Source organism: Pipistrellus hanaki (assembly GCF_964339955.1).
Source record: "Pipistrellus hanaki genome assembly, chromosome: 7".
In the NCBI taxonomy this organism is placed as follows: Eukaryota; Metazoa; Chordata; class Mammalia; order Chiroptera; family Vespertilionidae; genus Pipistrellus; species Pipistrellus hanaki.
In genome coordinates, this window is record NC_140509.1 from 40217833 (window position 1) to 40237164 (window position 19332).

Below are 19332 nucleotides of genomic sequence, written 5' to 3' on the forward strand. Positions count from 1 at the left end.
CTGTAAAATGCTAGAACACCCAACCTTCAAATTATGTTCTGAATGTAGTGCCTTTTCCTATTATTTTTAATTCTAACACTTGAAATTTTTCCCTACTCCAACATTTTATTTTGATGGGTCAAATCTACAGAAAAACTGAAACACTAGGAAGATGAGCATGGATATATTCTTCTAGTTGACAACTGTTAACATTTTCCCACATTTATTTGCCTTCTGATTCTGACTCTCTCCCTCTCTCTCTTCTCTTTCTCTCTCTCTCCTCCCCTCTCTTTCTCTCTCTCTCTCTCTCTCTCTCTCTCTCTCTCTCTTAGATCTGATCCATGATCTGGTCGTTATGGTCGGTCATTATGTGGTCAGTCATTACACTTCACAGCGTAATAACCATTGCATATTATATCTTTATTATATAGGATTATTGTATTATTTTCCATACGAACAACTGAACCCCCGCCAGTATTATTAACGTATTTAGAAACATTTGTCTCTATTTATACCCTATTTTATAATTTGCTTCTTTCCATTCATTATTTTTTGAACACATAAACTATTTACAAAATTCCAAGATCAGAATATATTCTTAAATAGTACATTTTTTAATAGTAGGACAAGTAAATATGCCTTCTCTTCTTACATCATTTACACTCCCAGGTAACCATTTACATTAGTTTCTGGTTTATCTTTCTTGTGTTTCTTTTTTTGCAAACTAGATATACATTTATCTTTTCTCTTACGCAAAATGTAGTATATAAGATGTATTCTTTTATACTGTGTCCTCTTTTTTTTTTTTTTTGCTTATCAGTGTATCTTGGAAATAGTTCCATGTCAATTCAAAGAGCTCTTTCTCTCGAATGTTTTTCATGACTACGTAGTACTCGGTTTTGTGGATGAACCATAGTTTATTGAATTAGTAGCACATACAAGAGCTTTAAAGTTGTTTCTAGCATTTCACTTTTAAAATAATATTGCAGTGTTTAACATTGGGCTCTTAATATTTTTAGAGGTAAATTCATGCAAGTAGGATTACTAAGATGAGGGTTAAACATACTTGTACAGTGAATTCCTAGAAATTGAATTGCTAAGTCAGAATGTAAATCTATATGTAGGGTTGTTAGATATTGTTTAAGGCCCTATCAGCAGTGTGGGAGAGTGGTGTTTTCTCTAAACCTTGCCCAAAAGAGTACATTTTTTTAATACTTTTGCCAATCTATTAGGTAAGAAATTATATTTCAATGCAGCTATTTTTTTTTTTGCTTTTCTCTAATGATGAGTAAATTTGAACATGTTTTCACACATTTAAAGATCATCTATATATATTTTCTATAAACTATCAAACTATCAATTCATATCTTTGGCCCATTTTCTATATTGGGTTTGAGTCTTTATTTTTATTGATTTTGTACAGAGAGGAAGGGAGAGAGATAGAGAGCTAGAAATATCGATGAGAGAGAGCCATCGATCAGCTGCCTCCTGCACACCCCCTACTGGGGACATGCCCACAACCAAGGTACATGCCCTTGACCGGAATTGAACCCAGGACCCCTCAGTCCCCAAGCCAACGCTCTATCCATTGAGCCAAACCGGTCTTGGCGGGTTTGAGTCTTTTTCACTTAATTTTAAGAGCTTAATTTTATATAAATTAGACCTCTATCTTCAATACATGCCACAAATATGTTCTCTGTGTGTATGTCTGCATTTTGCCATGTAACTTTTTTAATATAGTCAAGCTTATTAATATTTTTATTGCATTTGGATTCTGGAGCAACATTATAAAGGCTTTGCCCTGCCCTACAAAGGAGTTGACCTATATTTCCTTCTGATCTTTTATAAATAAATTTTTGCATGTCGAACTCTGATTAATTTAGCATTCTGGTATGGATCTAATTTGATCTTTTTTCAAATTGCTATCCAGTTGTCCCAACAACATTTATTTATAAGTCCATCATTTTCTCAGTGATTTTAGATGCCACTTTTATCACATTCAAAATTTTAATTTGCACTTGAGTCTATTTGGGGAGTTTGTATTCTGTTCCATTGGGCTCTCTGTCTATTTAAGCACTAATAAAAATGTGATGGCTTTTCAACTGGGTTTATACAACAGCCACTCCTTCTGCAGTTGGTGCTTGTCAGGGCTACAGGGAGAGGATCCCATCAGGCCTATGTCTCACAGTTCAAACACTTAGGAATTATTTGTGGTGGACAGACTTTAAGGTGATTCTGCCTTCTGTACTCTTCTCCCCTTGAATGTGAGACCTGGGACTTGATTCTAACCAGTAAAATACTGGTAAAAAGATGTCATTCCCTTACAATATACCAGTATAAGACTGAGTCTTGCTAGTGGACTAACTCTCTCTCCTACTGGACTTGAATAGCAGAGTTATGTGGTGAACTACAGAGTGAGCGCATGGCAGAGAATGAGGTGGGGCGGGGTGGGGTGGGGGTTTCTAGGGACTGAGGCAGCCTCTAGCCAACAGTCAGCAAAACCAACCAAAGAAAAAACTGAAGCTCCGGAGTCTCCTCCTTGTGGACTTTGAAAAAGCAGGCTGCCATGGATCCTACAGCTACGAGGAAACTAATTTTGCCATCACTTGAGGAAGCTTGAAAGTGGGTCTTCCTGCACTCCAGTCTGTGATGAGAATGCAGACAGACACAATTGCAGCCTTGTCAGCCCTAAGCAAAGGCCTCAGGAGGTCATGCTCAGACTCCTGATCAGAGGAACTACACCAGAAAGATCTTTTCACATGTCTTTAACTGGTTTTGAAGTGTGTGATGGTGCATTATCAAGAAGCAAAATTACTTTTGCCGTGTCTTCTGGCCCACTCTGGTTTTGTATGGCTTTAGGCTGCTAAGTCTGCAGTAGTTTATCACACAACAATGAACAGCTAATATACAGTGTTCAATCTTAAATCTAAAATAACATTTAAAATCATAGAATCCTAAATGTGTATGCGGTCTTAGGCTATACATTAGCGGCTCTCAACCTGTGGGTCACCTAAGACCATCAGAAAACACAGATATTTACATTATGATTCATAACAGTAGCAAAATTACAGTTATGAAGTAGCAACAAAAATAATTTTATGGTTGGGGGGTCACCACAACATGAGGAACTGTATCAAAGGGTCATGGCATTAGAAAGGTTGAGAACCACTGTTCTAGAGGGTGATCTGCTTTACTCAAATCTGCTGCTTCATTTGTTAACTCGTCTAAACACATGAGTGACAGAAACAGTCTGTCTAGTGTTTGACCAAATGTCTGGATGCCAGGGCCTAGCCAAGTTAATACAGACAGAGCTTCCACAGAGGCAGGGGAGCCAGAGGTTCCTGTGGTGAAAAGATTAAAAACAAGGACATGAGTGAGGAAGAAGGGGCAATTTCTATGTAAATTCCTGACAGGTTTTGAATCTCTTTTGACCCTCTTGTGCAGAAATCAGAAAGAGAATCGGGAGGTAGGGCCAAGTTCAGCAGTGGGAGCCCTAGCTTTCCAGGCTCATCACAGCCAAGAGCCGACATGAAACTGTTGATGGAGACCCAAAAGCTCTGAATCCCTAGCTTTGTCTGTAGGGACACTCTTCTCAGTGTCATATTCTTGAGTACTAGTAAGGAAGGCAACCAATTTACTGATAACTAAATTGAAGTCTTGGCTGTCTCAACAAGCAAACTGAATTGGCACACTAGAAAAGATAAGATTTGGCAGGCAAGTTTGAAAAGCTTATATTTGGGATTTCCATGATTCCAGCTGGTGACCTTCAGTGTTTTTCACTCTGGCAGATGTTCTGTTACCACAGGTGTTCCTCGGGCTCTGTTGAGAGGCAGGTGGCAAGAGGGTTGATCGATGACAGCCAGTCCAGGAGAGTGGGGGCCTCTGCTAGGAAGGCTGGACTGGGTATTTAGAAGGACAGAATTCCAACAGGTTTTACACCTTCGGGGTAATTTGGGACAAGTCTCTTGATCTTTCAGCCTCTGTATCCTCTCTGATTCGCTCCCAGCCCTACAATTTCATGGGATATCTAATCTCAGACGCTCGGCTGGCCATGAGGGCCCCAAGCCCCGCTCTTCATCCGAAAGCTAGCCCTGTGTGCCTTCTCATATCCGCTACTGCCACTGTGGATTGTATTTCTACCACTTGAGTAATTTAAAAACCAATATTTAAAAACGCTTATTTTCCCCACAATGGTGAGTCAGAATACAGGTTCTGAATTGCTTTACACGTAAACTGCATGTTTATCTAATTATAAATAGAAAGTAAGACTGTGCCAGTGATAAAAATGAAGCTAGAAACTATCAAGAGAATCTGGTCATATTTCCAAATCCTATTATAGTCTTTAATAGTTTGGTTTCAAATCAGTTTCCAATACCCAGGGAGTCGGCTTTTCTGTTTTAATATTCCTGTTGCTCACTCAATTCAGGAACTCTCTCGTTGCTATGGAAGTTGACTGGGTTTTTGCATCTGTTTTAAAATTCTCTCTCCGTGCCTTTACAATTAAAAGTCAGACCTGATTATAATGCCAGATGAGTGGATGCATGGCCACGTGTGAAATAAGAGAGAATACTTTTTCTGAGTTAATTATTCTACCAGACAGTAACTCTTTCCCATCCTTTCACATCCCACTCGGAGGCAGCCAAAGTGTGACTAAAATCAATTATATGAGTTTAATTTGCCCAAACTCGGGATAAAATTTTATTAGTCTTTTCCTGAGCATCTGGTTATTCTAATTAATGTTCTTCTTATCAGCGAGTTTAATGATTCACTTCCATGCCCAGCTTTTGCCAAGTGCGTCAGAGCACGATGGGTAGGCAGACCTGTCTCCATGGCTGTTAAGAAGCTCTGACCCTGAATGAAGAGACAAGCAGTGTGCTGAGCAGAGCAGGGATGAGGGCATGGCTTTGAGCAGTGACCGTGACCTTTATTGTGCCTTGAGGTTTTGTAATTGTACCCACACACACACACATAAAAATATAGGATGCCCCCCAGAAAAAGTTTATGCACACTTTGTATAATTACAAAGGCAGTGTTTATTAAAATACATTCCATGTTCAAAATTAAGCTATCAGCAGTTACGGTGTGCATACATCTTTGGGACACCCTATATATGCTTCATTATCTATATCCTTGTCAGTAGTGAGTGGCGAGTGAAGACAAGGCTTTTTCCACATTTTTAAACGAGGCTAACTTCAGCTCCTTTGTAGAGCTTCACCTGAGTAACCCTTTCCAACCAGAGTGCTCTAATTACTCCACATTCCCTTCGCCCTCTGCTGCTATGACTCTGCTGTCATAGCAAAGTCACAGGCTGACATCTGCAGCCGGGAAGGTCAGTAAGAAATGCATGAACATGTGGTACAAAGCCAAGCCCCAGGCATACATGGTCATGACTGGTACTGAGGGAAATGTCAGACCTGCTTAAAAAATATGAATATGATGTAAGTGCCTGGGATTAAGAACGGAGACACATTCCATATAAAGCAGTGGGTGCGGCACCTCCCTGAGGAAGGTGTGTGAACCTGTCCCTGGTCCACTGCTGCCCTCGGTAGGTTTCTTTACTCCTTCCCGAAGGTGCATTCTGGGCACATGACTCAGCCTCATACATGGTCTGCCAACACGAAAAATGTGTGAGAAAACAGATGCATGGACAGGATCACGTGGAAGGGTACTGCCGCCATCTAAAACTGTACAGAGGCTAACGTCAATCATGAAGAAAGACTACGTTGGCAACCCGTGTCCTGTGCTTCTATTTTGCCTTTAATTCCCAAGGTTAATCTTCCAAGTAAGAACGGCCTTCCTGGGAGCATTTTCCCCATAAACGAGTACCTTTTACCTGTCCACACAGAATGAGCAAAGAAGGGAGTCTAGCGTAGGTGAGAGTCTGTTTACACATAAAGAAATTCTTAAATGATGAAACGGTTTGTAAAACGTGGCGGAGTGGTCTCCAAACCTGGGTCACATAAGGAAGAAATTAAAGCACTATTTGCCGGAAGTTCCTGGTGTGAAACGACAGGAATGGGGTGCAAATGATCTTAACTGGTCGTGGGACTGCTCAGACACAGATAGGAAGAGATTAATACAACCATTTATCCTGTAAATGCTTGCTGAGCACCTATTCTATGCCAGACATTATGCCGACACTGGAAACACAAGGAACAGACTCTTTTGTCAAGTCCCTCGTAGGCTTAGGGGTGAAACGAATGAACAAGCCAAAGTTGCTGTGCAGTCCAGGGCATAATTCTAGACAATCCTAGAAGAGTAGTGTGCGCTGGGGGCTGTGGGTTCAGGGGAGAGGCACCTTACCTGGGCACTGCATGCTAGGGGTGGTTTTCTGAAAATATCCAGCCCTCCAGCTCTAAAAGCCAAATTGCCACGTGATCGTGAAAGCTGCTAAACTCATCTGTAGGAATAAACTGGATGCCTTAGAACAGTATCTCTGGCTGGTGCGCTCATAGCCAGGCACAAGACAAAAATCAATTTACAAGTTACAACTATTTGTAAAATCCATGCCTGTTGCCCATAAAATACTGTGTATATGAATAGATGCAAATTTGTGCTATAACTATATTCAGGAATAAATATACATAAATATGTGGTGCAAATCATAAACCCAAGAACCGCATTCAGCATTGCAAGATGCTCTGAGGGTGAGAGACTCAGGGAGAATGTGAGGAGGGTCATAAGCTTGTTTTGGGATAGAACAGAACTGTTTGCAGGATTTAAATTATTTCTTCCTGCCTCTGCCTTTATTTTATTTTTTCAAGTGTGGGTGGTTAGATTTGTCTAAGTTAAATGAGCACATAGTTTGATTACAGTGCTACTTCAACTTATCTTTAGAACAGAATTAAGTTACAATTTTAACAAATGTCTTTGAACTAGCTTAAATTCTCTTAAAATAGTGATTCACGGTATTGAGGAAAAAAAAAAACCAGCAGTCAAAGGAACCTTCACAAATAACTGATGTTTTTTAATTTTAGTGTCCTTAGATTTTTTTAATGATCTACAATTATGAATAATTACTCATTTGTAGGCATTGTAACTTCCACATAAAATAACAGTTAACAATTAAGGTTAATAAAGGAAATCAATATAGTACCACTAAAGAAGTTACATAAAAGGAACATCAGTAGAGACATATTCCCTGAGTTTACTTTGCTTCATCCACTTCCAGATTGTGTTGCGCAGGCTGTTGCTTTACAACCAAATCTGCTCAATTAATATCACTTTCTGCCTTGTTTCTGTTGCCTCTGTAGGTCAATTTCCCCTTCACTGCACCCACTCCCTACCCCATGTGCAGCCTTCCAGACCAGCCCTGACTTGAGGGACTCAGTACTGTGGGCGCCCTACCCTTCACTTTATACTTGAGGAGAGTGAAGCCTGGAATAGTTGACCAAGTTGCTCAGGACCACACATTATTAGCCGCAGAGCTGGGACTGAGACCCGAGAGACTCCTTACTTCCAATGATTTACTCATTTATTCCTCCAGGAAGCACTTGTTGAGCATCTTCTATGGTCCAGCCCCTGGGGATTCAAAGATGAATAGAAAACACTCTTGCTGATAAGGAACTCACAGTCCTGTGGGAAGTACAGTCACAAAGGCAGACGCAGACAATTGCGCTGGAGAGAAGTGCTTCAGCATCAGAAGTGCCTCCGCGTCATCAGGCAGTGTGGGGGCAGAGAAGAGAGCTGCTCACACCCGTTGGGGATTCAGGAAGGAGATGCCGGGAGTTCGTTCGTGCTGAGTTCTGAATGCTGAGGAGGAGTTTGCAGGGAGAGGAAGGGCATTCCATGTAGGATGACCAGTACAGTTAGTCCCCCTGATCTCTGATTTTGCTTTCTGGGTTACACTACCCGTGGTCAACTGCTCTCTGAAAACATTAAATAGAAAATTGCAGAAATAAACAATTCCTTGCCTTTCTGTGTAATGAAATCTCCCGCGGCTCGCTCCATCCCGCCTAGGATGGGAATCATCCCTTTGTCCAGCGTATCCACCCTGTACACGCACTACCTGCACTTAGTAGCGTCTAAGTACCAGATCAGCCGTCATACTATCGCAGTGCTTGTGTTCAAGTCACCCTTATTTAACTTAATAACAGCCCCAAAGTGCAAGAACGTGACGCTGGCTATTCAGATATGCCAAAGAGAAGCCAGAAAGTACTTTAAATGAAAAGGTGAGTACATTTTGAAAGAGAGAGAGAGAGAGAGAGAGAGAGAGAGAGAGAGAGAGAGAGAGAGAGAGAGAGAGAGAGAGAGAGAGAGAGAGAGAGAGAGAGAGAGAGACTACATCCATATAACTTTTATTATAGTATATTGCTACAACTGTTCTATTTTATTATTAGTTGTTGTTATTAATCTTTTACTTTATAAATTAAACTTTATCATAGGTATTTTCTATATACATGAAAAAAAAAACACACCACAGTATATGTAGGACTCAGTACTATTTACAGTTTCAGGCGTCACTGGGGATCTAGGAACATACCCCCATGGATAAGGGGGGACCGTGGTATATGAGAAGGCTTGCAAATATGAATGTGCATTTTCATTACTCTGGGATTTCTGAAACGCAGCTCCACAGACATATTCTTAAAGGACCTAGAGAATCTGTATCCTTTTAAAGGATTAATGTTGTATTTAAGCTTAATGAACAGACATCATTCTTAATGCCCCCAGCACATAAAATGTACCTCTTTTTTAAAAAAATATATTTTATTGATTTTTAACAGAGAGAAAGGGAGAGAGATAGAGAGCTAGAAACGTCGATGAGAGAGAAACATCCACTAGCTGCCTCTTGCACACCCCTTACTGGGGATGTGCCCGCAACCAAGGTACATGCCCTTGACGGGAATCGAACCTGGGACCTTTCAGTCCGCAGACCGATGCTCTACCACTGAGCCAAACCAACTTCAGCAAAATGTACCTCTTTTTTTTTTTTTTTTTTGGAGAAACATGGAGCTTCTGAATTGGGGAGGCCCTCTGAGATCATTGAACTCGGTCCGCTCGCCCCCAGGGGCCATGGCTGAGAGTGATAAAGCATGGTGAGCAGGAGCACTGAGGAACCAGAGCCCAGTCAAAGAGCAGGGACAATTAAAGCTTAAAATTAGGAGATTAGTCCCTGTGACGCCCTCCCCCCGTGGCAGATCACAAAATATAAAAGCAAATGGGAGGGGGGAAATAGCCAACGGGAAGACTATCCCTCTAGCCAGCCTATCACAATTATAATAAGGTATTTGGAAGAAGAGAAGACATTTCAAAAGGGCACCATTGTTAATGCCACCAAGGAAGAACTGGAAAGGTGCAGTTTAAATCATTGGTTCTGTGCCAGTTCTCTTTTTTTTATATAACGATCAGTTCTCACTGTGAGTTACTGCACCTTAATTTAGTTAGGAATATGTTTTAAAAATGGCTTGCTAAAATGTGTGATTCAATAGAAGGAAAGTATTATCAAATGGTGCAGTGATCCATAAATAGCTATTATTATTATTACTATTTAACCTTCGTTAAAAACCCACAGTGAGCTAAGCAATGTACTCAACTTGGGAAAGATGTGGTTCCTTCTTTGACAAGCAAAGATTAAATATACAGAAGAGAAGAAAGCTTGGGTCTATGTAGGATCAGGGAAATGTATGTTTTTACTCCAACCTGGCCTTGCTTTGCTTGTCAAATTGACGTCGTTCAAGATTATTACACCAGTACTTGTAACCGCTATTCCTCACTGCTGTTCAGTGCTTTATACTTTACTGAGGGTTTTGTACACATATCTCGTTAGATAATTTAGCAGTCTCTGGAAGTGTGAAATTTAAAGAGAGGTCGTTCTATTTCAAGAGAAGACCAAAACCACGGGAGGAGTCCGCTGGCCTGTGGGAGCAGCAAAGGGCAGCTGCACGAGGAGGGAGGAGAGAGATTTCTCGGATAGGCAACACAGGCACAAAATTACGGCACTTCCCCCCTGTGCCTTTCAGCCACTAGTTTCCCTCCCTGGCACTGGCGATTGTAACCAGTTTCTTCTGTTTCCTTCTAGAGACACCAAATTCACACACTAGTTACAGTTTACACAGGTGGTGTCATACTCTATGCATTGTTGTATACCCCACTTTTTAAAAAAATATATTTTATTGATCTTTTACAGAGAGGAAGGGAAAGGGAGAAATAGAAGTGTCGATGAGAGAGAAACATCGACCAGCTGCCTCTTGCACCTACCCTACCGGGAATGTGCCCGCAACCAATGTACATGCCCTTGACTGGAATCGAACCTGGGACCTTTCAGTCTGCAGACCGACTCTCTACCACTGAGCCAAACCGGTTTCGGCCCCACTTCTTTCTCTGACGATATGCTTTGGAGATTATATCATGCTGCATTATTATTTTTAATGGTTGCATCATATTTCCCTCATTTTCATTTGGTGCTATGGTTTTTATTTGTAAATTATTAATCTATAGATATCTGGTTGCATCAGATTTCAGGCATAAATGTACCATACTTTATTCAATGAACCTGCTCTTTAAAAATGTTTAGGGGTTCTTTTTTGTTGCTTGTTTCTTTGTTTTTACAAACTTCTATTATTACAGTGATAAATTACTTAATAAATAGCCTTATAGAAACAACTCTGCAAATACACACACACACAGTACATAGAAGGTAATCTCTATATATAAAAGCCTAATATGCAAAGTGTCTCCTTGGGAGTTCAACCAACCAGGAGTTTGATTGCTCACTATGACATGCACTGACCACCAGGAGGTGGCGAGAAACAAAGGAAGGCCCTGGCTAACAGCCTGCAGTCAGGGAAGGGAGGCCTGGCCTGCAGCTGGCAGTCACTAGGGACCCTACCTGAGCACAGATTTCATGCACTGGGCCTCTAGTTTCCTATAAGTGGAATTGCTGGGCCCAAGTGTACATGAATTGGTCATTTTGATAGGTGGTGCCAAACTCCCTTCTGGAAAATCTCTATTGATTGAAATTTCAGCAGAAATGTATTGGAGTACCTATTTCCCCACTGTCGCTAACACAATGTATTATTGAAATTTTTAATGTTTGATAGACTGATTAAATGAAAAATAAGATCTGATGGCAGTTTCATTTGCCTTCCTTCTAATTACAAGATTGAGCTTTTTTTTCGTAGTTTAAAAAGCAGTATTTTTTAAAAATCTCAACTCTCTATATCCTCTCTCAGTTTTTCTTTTGGGGTAGCTATTCTTTTTCTGATTGATTTAGGAGAACTTTTTTAATATAAATAAAATTAGTCCTTAGTAATCTGCATTGCATATGCAGGGTATCCAAAAAAAATGTATACATACTTTAACAGCTGATAGCTCAATTTTTAAAAAAATATATTTTATTGATTTTGTGCAGAGAGAAAGGGAGAGAGATAGAGAGTTAGAAACATCGATGAGAGAGAGTCATCGATCAGCTGCCTCTTGCACACCCCCTACTGGGGATATGCCCGCAACCAAGGTACATGCCCTTGACCGGAATCGAACCCGGGACCCTTCAGTCCCCAAGCCGACGCTCTATCCATTGAGCCAAACCGGTTTCGGCTGATAGCTCAATTTTGAAAATGAAATGCAGTTTAATAAACACCGCCTTTATGTATACATTTTTAGGGGATATGCTATATTTTTTTCTAGTAAATCATTTGTCTTTTGGCTTTGTTAATGATATTTGCCTTTCAGAATTGTCTAGTTTATTAAAGTATTGAATTCATTAATCTTAAGTGATTTTTTCATATTTACAAAGATTTTTATTAATACAATATTATTTCTAAAAGAAATTCCCTCGTTTTCATTTGATACTATGGTTTTTATTTGCAAATTATTGATCTACCTGATATTAATTTATGTGAGGCAAGAATCTAACTATGGGTTTTATTTTGATGGTTACTAAATGGCCCCCCTGCATTCATGAATAATTTATATTTCCCTTCAATATGAAGTGCCTCCTCTGTCATATATTAAGTTCCCTTATAGAAAGTAGGGCTTTGTTAAAGCCATTATTCAGTTTAGGGATCTAGAAATTCCCTTGGGCCAATTCACCAAAGCTGATGCTAGAAACAACCTACTAAATCCAAGTAGATGTGTGTGTGGCAAGTAACCCAGAAAAAAGTGACATGTGGGAAACGGGCAGAGTGCCTTGCTGAAGAAAGACAGCAAATAGGAACAGAGAAAAGCTAAGATAAAAATATGAGGGAAAACATGGGAAAGATTCCAAAGCAGATGCTTTAGTGATGCAGACAGTGATGGGAAGGGCCCTATTCCAATTGCTCTCACGATAAAGTCCGAATTCCGGCATATGAACTCCCCGACCTCTCTGGCCTGGCCTCTGTTTACCTCTCCTGCCCAGGGGTAGGTGACCTCCCGCCTGAGCGTTACTCCCTGGGGCTACCTCCCTGACCTGGCCAGGAGTGAGCAAGGAACTCTTCTTCTGCTTCCCTGCAGGACTCTGTGCGGTATAGTCTAAATGTCTAGTTTCATACACTCCCAGTTTCTATTTCTCTTTCTCCTGGTAACTCGGTTTCTCTCTGGTGACTGCCCCTCCGCTTAAAAAAACTCCTGTGATTCTGGTGCCGTTGACTCCACCCAGAGGTCCCACACAAGATCTAGAGCAAAGCCATTAGCACCACTCCTTCTCTGAGCCCCAGTGCTTAGAGCAGGGGTGGGCTGTGCCCTCGGACGGCTAACAGGACACAGTGAAACTCAGGCTGGGGATCCTGAATGACAACTCACACTAGAAGTCATAAGACAGGATGCAGAATGGACCAAAATTGAAGGAGCGGACTAGGAATGGAGAGAGAGAGAGAGAGAGAGAACATCACTTGAAACCCTGGGTCTAATCTGAAACCAATCTTTCCCTGAATTGTTTAATTTGTTATGCTAACAAATTCTATATCTTTTCTCAAGTCACTATAAATTGGATTTCCTGTCACTTTCAAGAGCAACTTCTTAAAAGCTCCTAAAGGTTAAGCTTCTTAAGAACAGCAACTGTATCTTAATGCTATTGTATTCCTGGCACACGCCTGGAGCACAGCAGCACTGATTAAATGCACAAGAAAAAAATAAATAAATAAATAAACGATCTGATAAAGTTCTTTTAGATCCTAAAATAATCATTGCTTCCATGTATTGATAACCTGCTTGCAAAAGATCACTGAGTGAGGTGATGGCAGAGCCTGGATTCAAATTCAGGACTCATCTGGGTCAAATCCTTGTTCTTCTCATCCATGAAATGGTAACTATAATACCTACGTTGAGGTTCAATATAAAAGTAATGATAATAGGGCCTGGGGGCACAGCTCTCCAGCCAACCACTGGCCCCCACTGCCAGGCCAAGTCCATGTGCATGGGGACCCACCCACGGTGGATCCTGTGGAGTTCCAGGTGCTGACCTGGTGTCACTGCAGCACCACCAGGCTGAGGTTCATGCAAGGGGGTGCAGGCTTGGGGTGGGGGCTGCAAGAGGCCAGGCCCGGGTCCTGGCAGGCTGCAATGCCCTGGAAGATGCCACTGAGCTCTGGGAGCTGATGGCCTGGAACCAGGCAGAGAATCAGCACCAGCTGAGGCAGGAGGTGCAGGAGCAGGAGCAGCCATAGGCCGGGGAAAGGGCACAGGCCAAGAAGAGGGCCGGTCAGACCCGTGAGGGGCAGGCCGAGGAGCACACAACTCAAAGGGCTAGAGGTGCTACAGTTGCTGGAGGAGGAGAAATATTTCCTCACCTGAGGGCCCTGGAGCCAGGAACCAGAAAAGCATTGGGTTCCTGAAGAGCTACAAATGGATCATCACCACAGAGGGGCTGGTGGCCAGGTCAAAGCACAGGCGCTCCTGAGGACTCGAGCACACTGCTGCCCGGGGATCATGTGTGGTGGAACTAGGCCAGTTGGGGCTGATCTGGACTGAAGCAACTGGTGCTTCTTATGAGGAAGGCTCAGCCTATTCCAGAACAGCCCTCACACTATGGCTTCTGCACCCACCACTCGGTCAGAAACTTCCCCACTCGGTGCTCTGTTCTGCCCACATGGGGCAACTCTCAGCACCAGGCCAGCCCCTTGGGTGGTTTCCATTCACAGAGGAGCAGACTGGGCCATGGCCTCCTCTGGAAGCCAGGTCATCTCCTGAGTGTCATGGAGGATAGTGGGTGGCAAATACAGCCCATAAGCCAAATCTAGCCTGCTGCCTGTTTTTTGTTTTTTAACTAACCTTTATTGGAACACACATACACAACACACACACACACACACACACACACACACACACTAATAAGTATACTTAACAAATACTTATTCTTAAAACTGATTATTTCATCCCCTTTCTCTTGGTCTTCAGAATCTTGTGGATTGTAAAAACCACATGGAACTCTCTCAGCTCTGAAAGGAAGGCATCCTCACTATGAGAGTTTACTCTGATTTTTGCAAATAGAATTGTGTTTTTATTTTGCTTCCAATCGTTTCTGCTAATGAGCAAAGGCAAAGTGATGGATAACCTGAAGTTATTTAAAAGTGTTTGGGGACGCTGTTCTATGGTGTGCTCAGCAGTAAATTTTTCTTCCTAATTGTATTTTGCCTACAGTGGCACCAAAATGAGTGTGGATTGTCTGAGCATATGTTGATTGGATGACAAAGGAGATTATTATTGTGCTGGACAGGAACAGATACCATATTAAAGTATTTTAAAATTTCACTTCATGTAATCCTAAAAGCAGATAATCCATGAAGCCAGAATATAAGAAATTTTTGTATTCTACTGCATCTTTATTTTACTATAGCATTATAACTTTTATTCTGCAATGATTGAAAACAATCTTGTTTTATTCTGCAATGATTGAAAACAAGCTGGCCAGTGTTACTCAGTGGTTGAGCATCAACCCATGAACCAGGAGGTCACAGTTCAAGTCCTAGGACAGGGTACATGTCTGGGTTGCTGCCTGGATCTCCTGGTAGAAGGCATGCAGGAGGCAGCCAATCAATGATTCTCATCATTGATATTTTTATCCCTCCTTCTCCTTTCCTCTCTGAAATCAATTAAAAAGAAAAAGAAAACCTTATCTACTTTAGTTAGTGAAAATTTCATTAGCTGTAAAATTTTATACCACTTGAATAATCTCATGTTTCAATTACCATCGTCTTAAAATAGTGTGATCGCTAAAGCATTATTCATTCTGTTCATAAGTTAATGCTGTTTAAATTGTTAGTAAAATGTATTCAATTTTTTTTTCGTGCGTTTTCCCAACCTTTATATTTTCTGCTATGCAGGGTTTAAAGGCCAAGCAGAATATTTGAAGGTTTTCTTTGAGCATTTAAAAAAAAAAAAAGTTGGTGAAGTGACCAACTTTTCTAAGCCTCTGGTACTCCTTTTCATGGGTGGGGTGGTTGTGTATTACTTCTGTAGAGCAGTTTTCCAATATTCCCTAAAAAAATTTAGCATTTGACTGAATTACATTTTGAGGAGTTATCTTAAGAAAATAATTAAAAGGCCTTGGGCAGTTTTGCACAGTGGTTAGAGCATTGGCCCAAGTACCAAAGGATCAGAGATTAGATTCCAAGTCAAGGGAACTTACCTTGGTTGTAGGCTCGATTGCTCGCCTGGTGGTAGGAGCACGTGTGGGAGGCAACCAATCTATAATATGCATCTCTCTCACATCAATGGTTTTCTCTCTCTTGCTCTCTTCCTCTCCCCCCACCTTTCTGCTCTCTTTATAATAAAAAGTCAATGGGAAAAATATCCTTGAGAGAGGATAAAAAAAAGAATGAGGCTTAGAAGCCGAAGTCTGAGCCGTAGGAATCCTTGTTGCTTTTGGAGTGTCCCCGATGCCAGGCCATCTCAGTGGACAGAGATTAGTCTTCTTGGGAGGAAAATAATAAACATATATATTGATTCTGAAACACTGGAACAGAATATGAAGTTCTTTTCTACTACGCCTAAGATTGTTGGATTTCCAAAAAGTGTTCTTGAAACATCAGAGAATTTAAGGCAAAAGTTATAGAAAAAAAAAACACAGTAACTTAATAGTTAATTCATAGTTTGCTTTAATTCACAGGTATTTTTTAGCTAAAGTAAATCTTTCTACGTACTTCCTATAGGTGCTGTTGTAAATACTGAAAATATCAGTAGAAAACATTAGTTACCTTCCCAGCATCCATTTCTTCCTTCCTTCCTGATAGAACCCCGGTTTTGTTTGGAGACCCCTCCCCAAATGTCTGAGGGAAAACAACCTCATGATCAGCACTACCTCTTGTAAATAGAGAAGTTACTTCGCCTACATTGGCTCAATCATTCTTGAGGGAAAGTTTCCTCTCTCTTTTAGGATGTGAACAGGAATGTATGTTGGATCAGATAGTGCTGGGGAGTGTCATGCAACCATAAGAGAAGCCAGCCTGAACTCAGCACTGTCACACTGAGGTAAGCAGAGCACGGGTATGGGGGAAATCTGGATCCGTGATGACATTACTGACTTCCTGTGTCAACCACCTTCCAAATCTAACTGTTCTTGTGGACTCTGTATGTGATGTAATAAACGTCTTCACAAACGTATCCAGGTTGGTCAAAGCATGCCTAAGCTCCAGTCTGAAAGCTGAGATTGTAGGCAGACATCCAGGCCGAGCTCGCAATGCTGGAGAAAGTGCTTTTTTACAGGTTAGAGCCAAGAGTTACAAAGGCTGCCCAGTGTCCCTGTAGAAAGAAGCATGAAAACAGTTGGAAACACTGGAGAATTCTTCTGCAGATTCCTTCTAAAATACCCATTACCCTGTTCTAGCATAGAGAGAGAAACAATGATGCCAGCTTTGCAAAGGTAAACTCATTGATTCAAGGACAAATAACTGATGCTACATAATTCAACCCAAAAGAGTTTTGAAAAATTCTGATGACCTTTGACAAAACACGTTTGAGTCACAGTTTTTAGCACCAGTTGCCATCAAAATAAAAATGTCAAAATCAATTTGTATCCTAAGACAACTTTCACGTTGCTATGTCAACCTCTTGTTCAAGGTTAACATCAGATGCCTTAATATGGGCAGAGTTGATGTTTACACTACTTTGTAGGAGGCTTTTTTTTTTATTTGCACAAATAATATTTATTTCAATTATTTCTAAAACGTCATCATTATGTTTTTACACTTTTTCCATGAATAAATTATTCTGTGGTTAAAAATCAATGTTTAGTTTAGTAAAGTAAATCATATGCAAATTTGTTATGTATATGTTTTTACATACTTTTCTGGGGAGAAAATTTTTATTTTCATCTCATTCACAAAGAAATCATGACTCAAAAGCTAAAATTGTTGCTGGGGGGCTGATTAATAACTGTAGGAAGTCAGAGAAATTACCATGAAAGGGGAAAGGAGACCCAAGGAATCAAGTAAGATGTATTTGAAGAGCTTTGACATGGACAGATATAAAGGAGAACAGGTATAAGGAAACTGCCTCCTGGATATGGCAAAGTGGTCATATATGTAACTGAGTCTGTTAAAGTCTGGTGGAAAGCAACTGCATAAGAAGCCACTGAAGCCTTTACCTTATTTAATGAAAACTGGTTGCAGTGCATGTAGTAATTAGGTGCATGCCTGGATCAAAGTCCTGGAAGGAAACCAAAGACACAGTCAAAAAGGGTAACTGAAGAGATTTTTATGAAAGAGCTATTTACAGAAGAGTGGATAGGATTAAGGAAAATCACAGGAGAGGTGAAGGAGCCTAGGACTGACACCAATGAAAGCCATTTGCTCTCACTCCCAAGCCTGAAGAGACCCTCCAGCCTTGTGAGAGTCATAGAAATAGGACCAGGGCACCCGACAGAAGCTATGACCTTAGGAAGAGGGATGCTGAAACCACAGCCCAACAAGGAGCCCAGAACATAATTGCCCCGTCACTCTTTCCACATCCTCTGAACATTACTGTCAGAGCCTCTCATTGACCAAAGCCACACAAAAGCTGCAGAAGGGCAATCCCTTTTGACCCCAAATAGGGTTAAAGTTAGAGAAAGACCTGACCGGAAACAGACACCACCCAACACAGACGCTGCCCAAATAACAGCACGGAAGGGACTCATTAAAAAATGGAGAGTCCTGGTCAGTGGTTCAGTTGGTTGGAACATTGTCCTGTACACCAAAAGGTGATGGGTTCTATTCCCAGTCAGAGCACATACCTATGTCGTGCATTGGATCCCCAGTTGGGATACCTATGGGAGGCAATGGGTTGATATTTCTCTCTCACATCAATGTTTCTCTCGCTCTAATTCTCGCTCTTGCTTGCTCTCACTCTCTTCCTTCCTCTCTAAAATCAATAATATATTCTTGGGTGAGGATTAAAAAAAAAAAAAGATAGCCCTAGTTGGTTTGGCTCAGTAGATAAGAGTGTCTACCTCTGGACCAAAGGGTCCCAGGTTCAATTCCGGTCAAGGACACATACCTGGATTGCGGGCTCAGTCCCCAATAGGGGGCGTGCAGGCAGCTGCCGATCAATGATTCTCTCTCATTGATGTTTCTATCACTCTCTCCCTCTTCCTCTCTGAAACCAATAAAAATATATATATTTTTTTAAAAAAAGCACTGTCTTCCCATAAATAAAGTTTAAAAAAGGAAATATTTGGTTCCCCAGCAGCTTTGTTACTGAAAGGTATATTTTAGATTCCTTTCCATTTTGTTAATGTTAGTTTTAGTCCTCATACTTCATGCTGACAACATTTTGAATATAAACAAATAACTGTTTCATAAACATTAACTTTCTGACAATAAAGCCAATCCTTTTTCCCTCAAACAAAAGTACTCTTCTAGTTCCATAATCCTGGCAGTACTTTATCAGTGTCAAGGAACAGAGTGTTTATAATATATAAACGAGATAATTTGCTTTGGTTCTATCTCCAACCATCCTAGCTCACATTACATTCACATTTGTCCTTTGAGTTGCTATGCGCATATATTGCATCTGTGAGTGTGGGTAGATGAGTGCAAATAAGTGTGTATAGGGATCTGAAATGCCACCACGCTCATGTCTGTGTCTTCAGACTGGTTGCGGAGGTTGTCTGGTGCCATGGGAAGCATTCTAGATGTTATGTCTGGAGACACTGGTTCTGATCTGACTTTTCCTTAATAAACTGCCGGACTTGGGCAAGTTTCCTCAATGCTTCATCTTCTTTTATTTCCATAAAAGGCGTCGAGGCAGCAAAGGCTCTGAAGTCACCTCTAGCTTTCCAATCTTTTGGTCTCTCATGCCCCTAATTATCATACCTACCAAGAACTATCAGTTTGGCTGCCTATTGGCTTGAAAGGGCTTTTAGCTAATGTAGAGAATGCTAAATACTCTATTTTAAATTAAAATATTTCCTTTTTTTAAAATTTATTTATAGGAAGAAACTGCTTTTTTTGAAAT

General features: G+C 40.9%; 1 protein-coding gene across 2 annotated transcripts in view; it reads left to right on the forward strand.

Annotated features, from left to right (window-relative positions):
* HTR1E (5-hydroxytryptamine receptor 1E) overlaps positions 1-19332 on the forward strand; it is a 56985-nt gene that overhangs the window by 17697 nt on the left and 19956 nt on the right. The window contains exon 2 of one of the 2 annotated variants that reach the window (XM_084890748.1): positions 16274-16368. The exons of the other annotated variant lie outside the window; for it this stretch is intronic. The gene's annotated coding sequence lies outside the window, so the exon portion shown is untranslated. The remainder of the gene's footprint in view (positions 1-16273; positions 16369-19332) is intronic. 2 annotated transcript variants of the gene reach the window in all.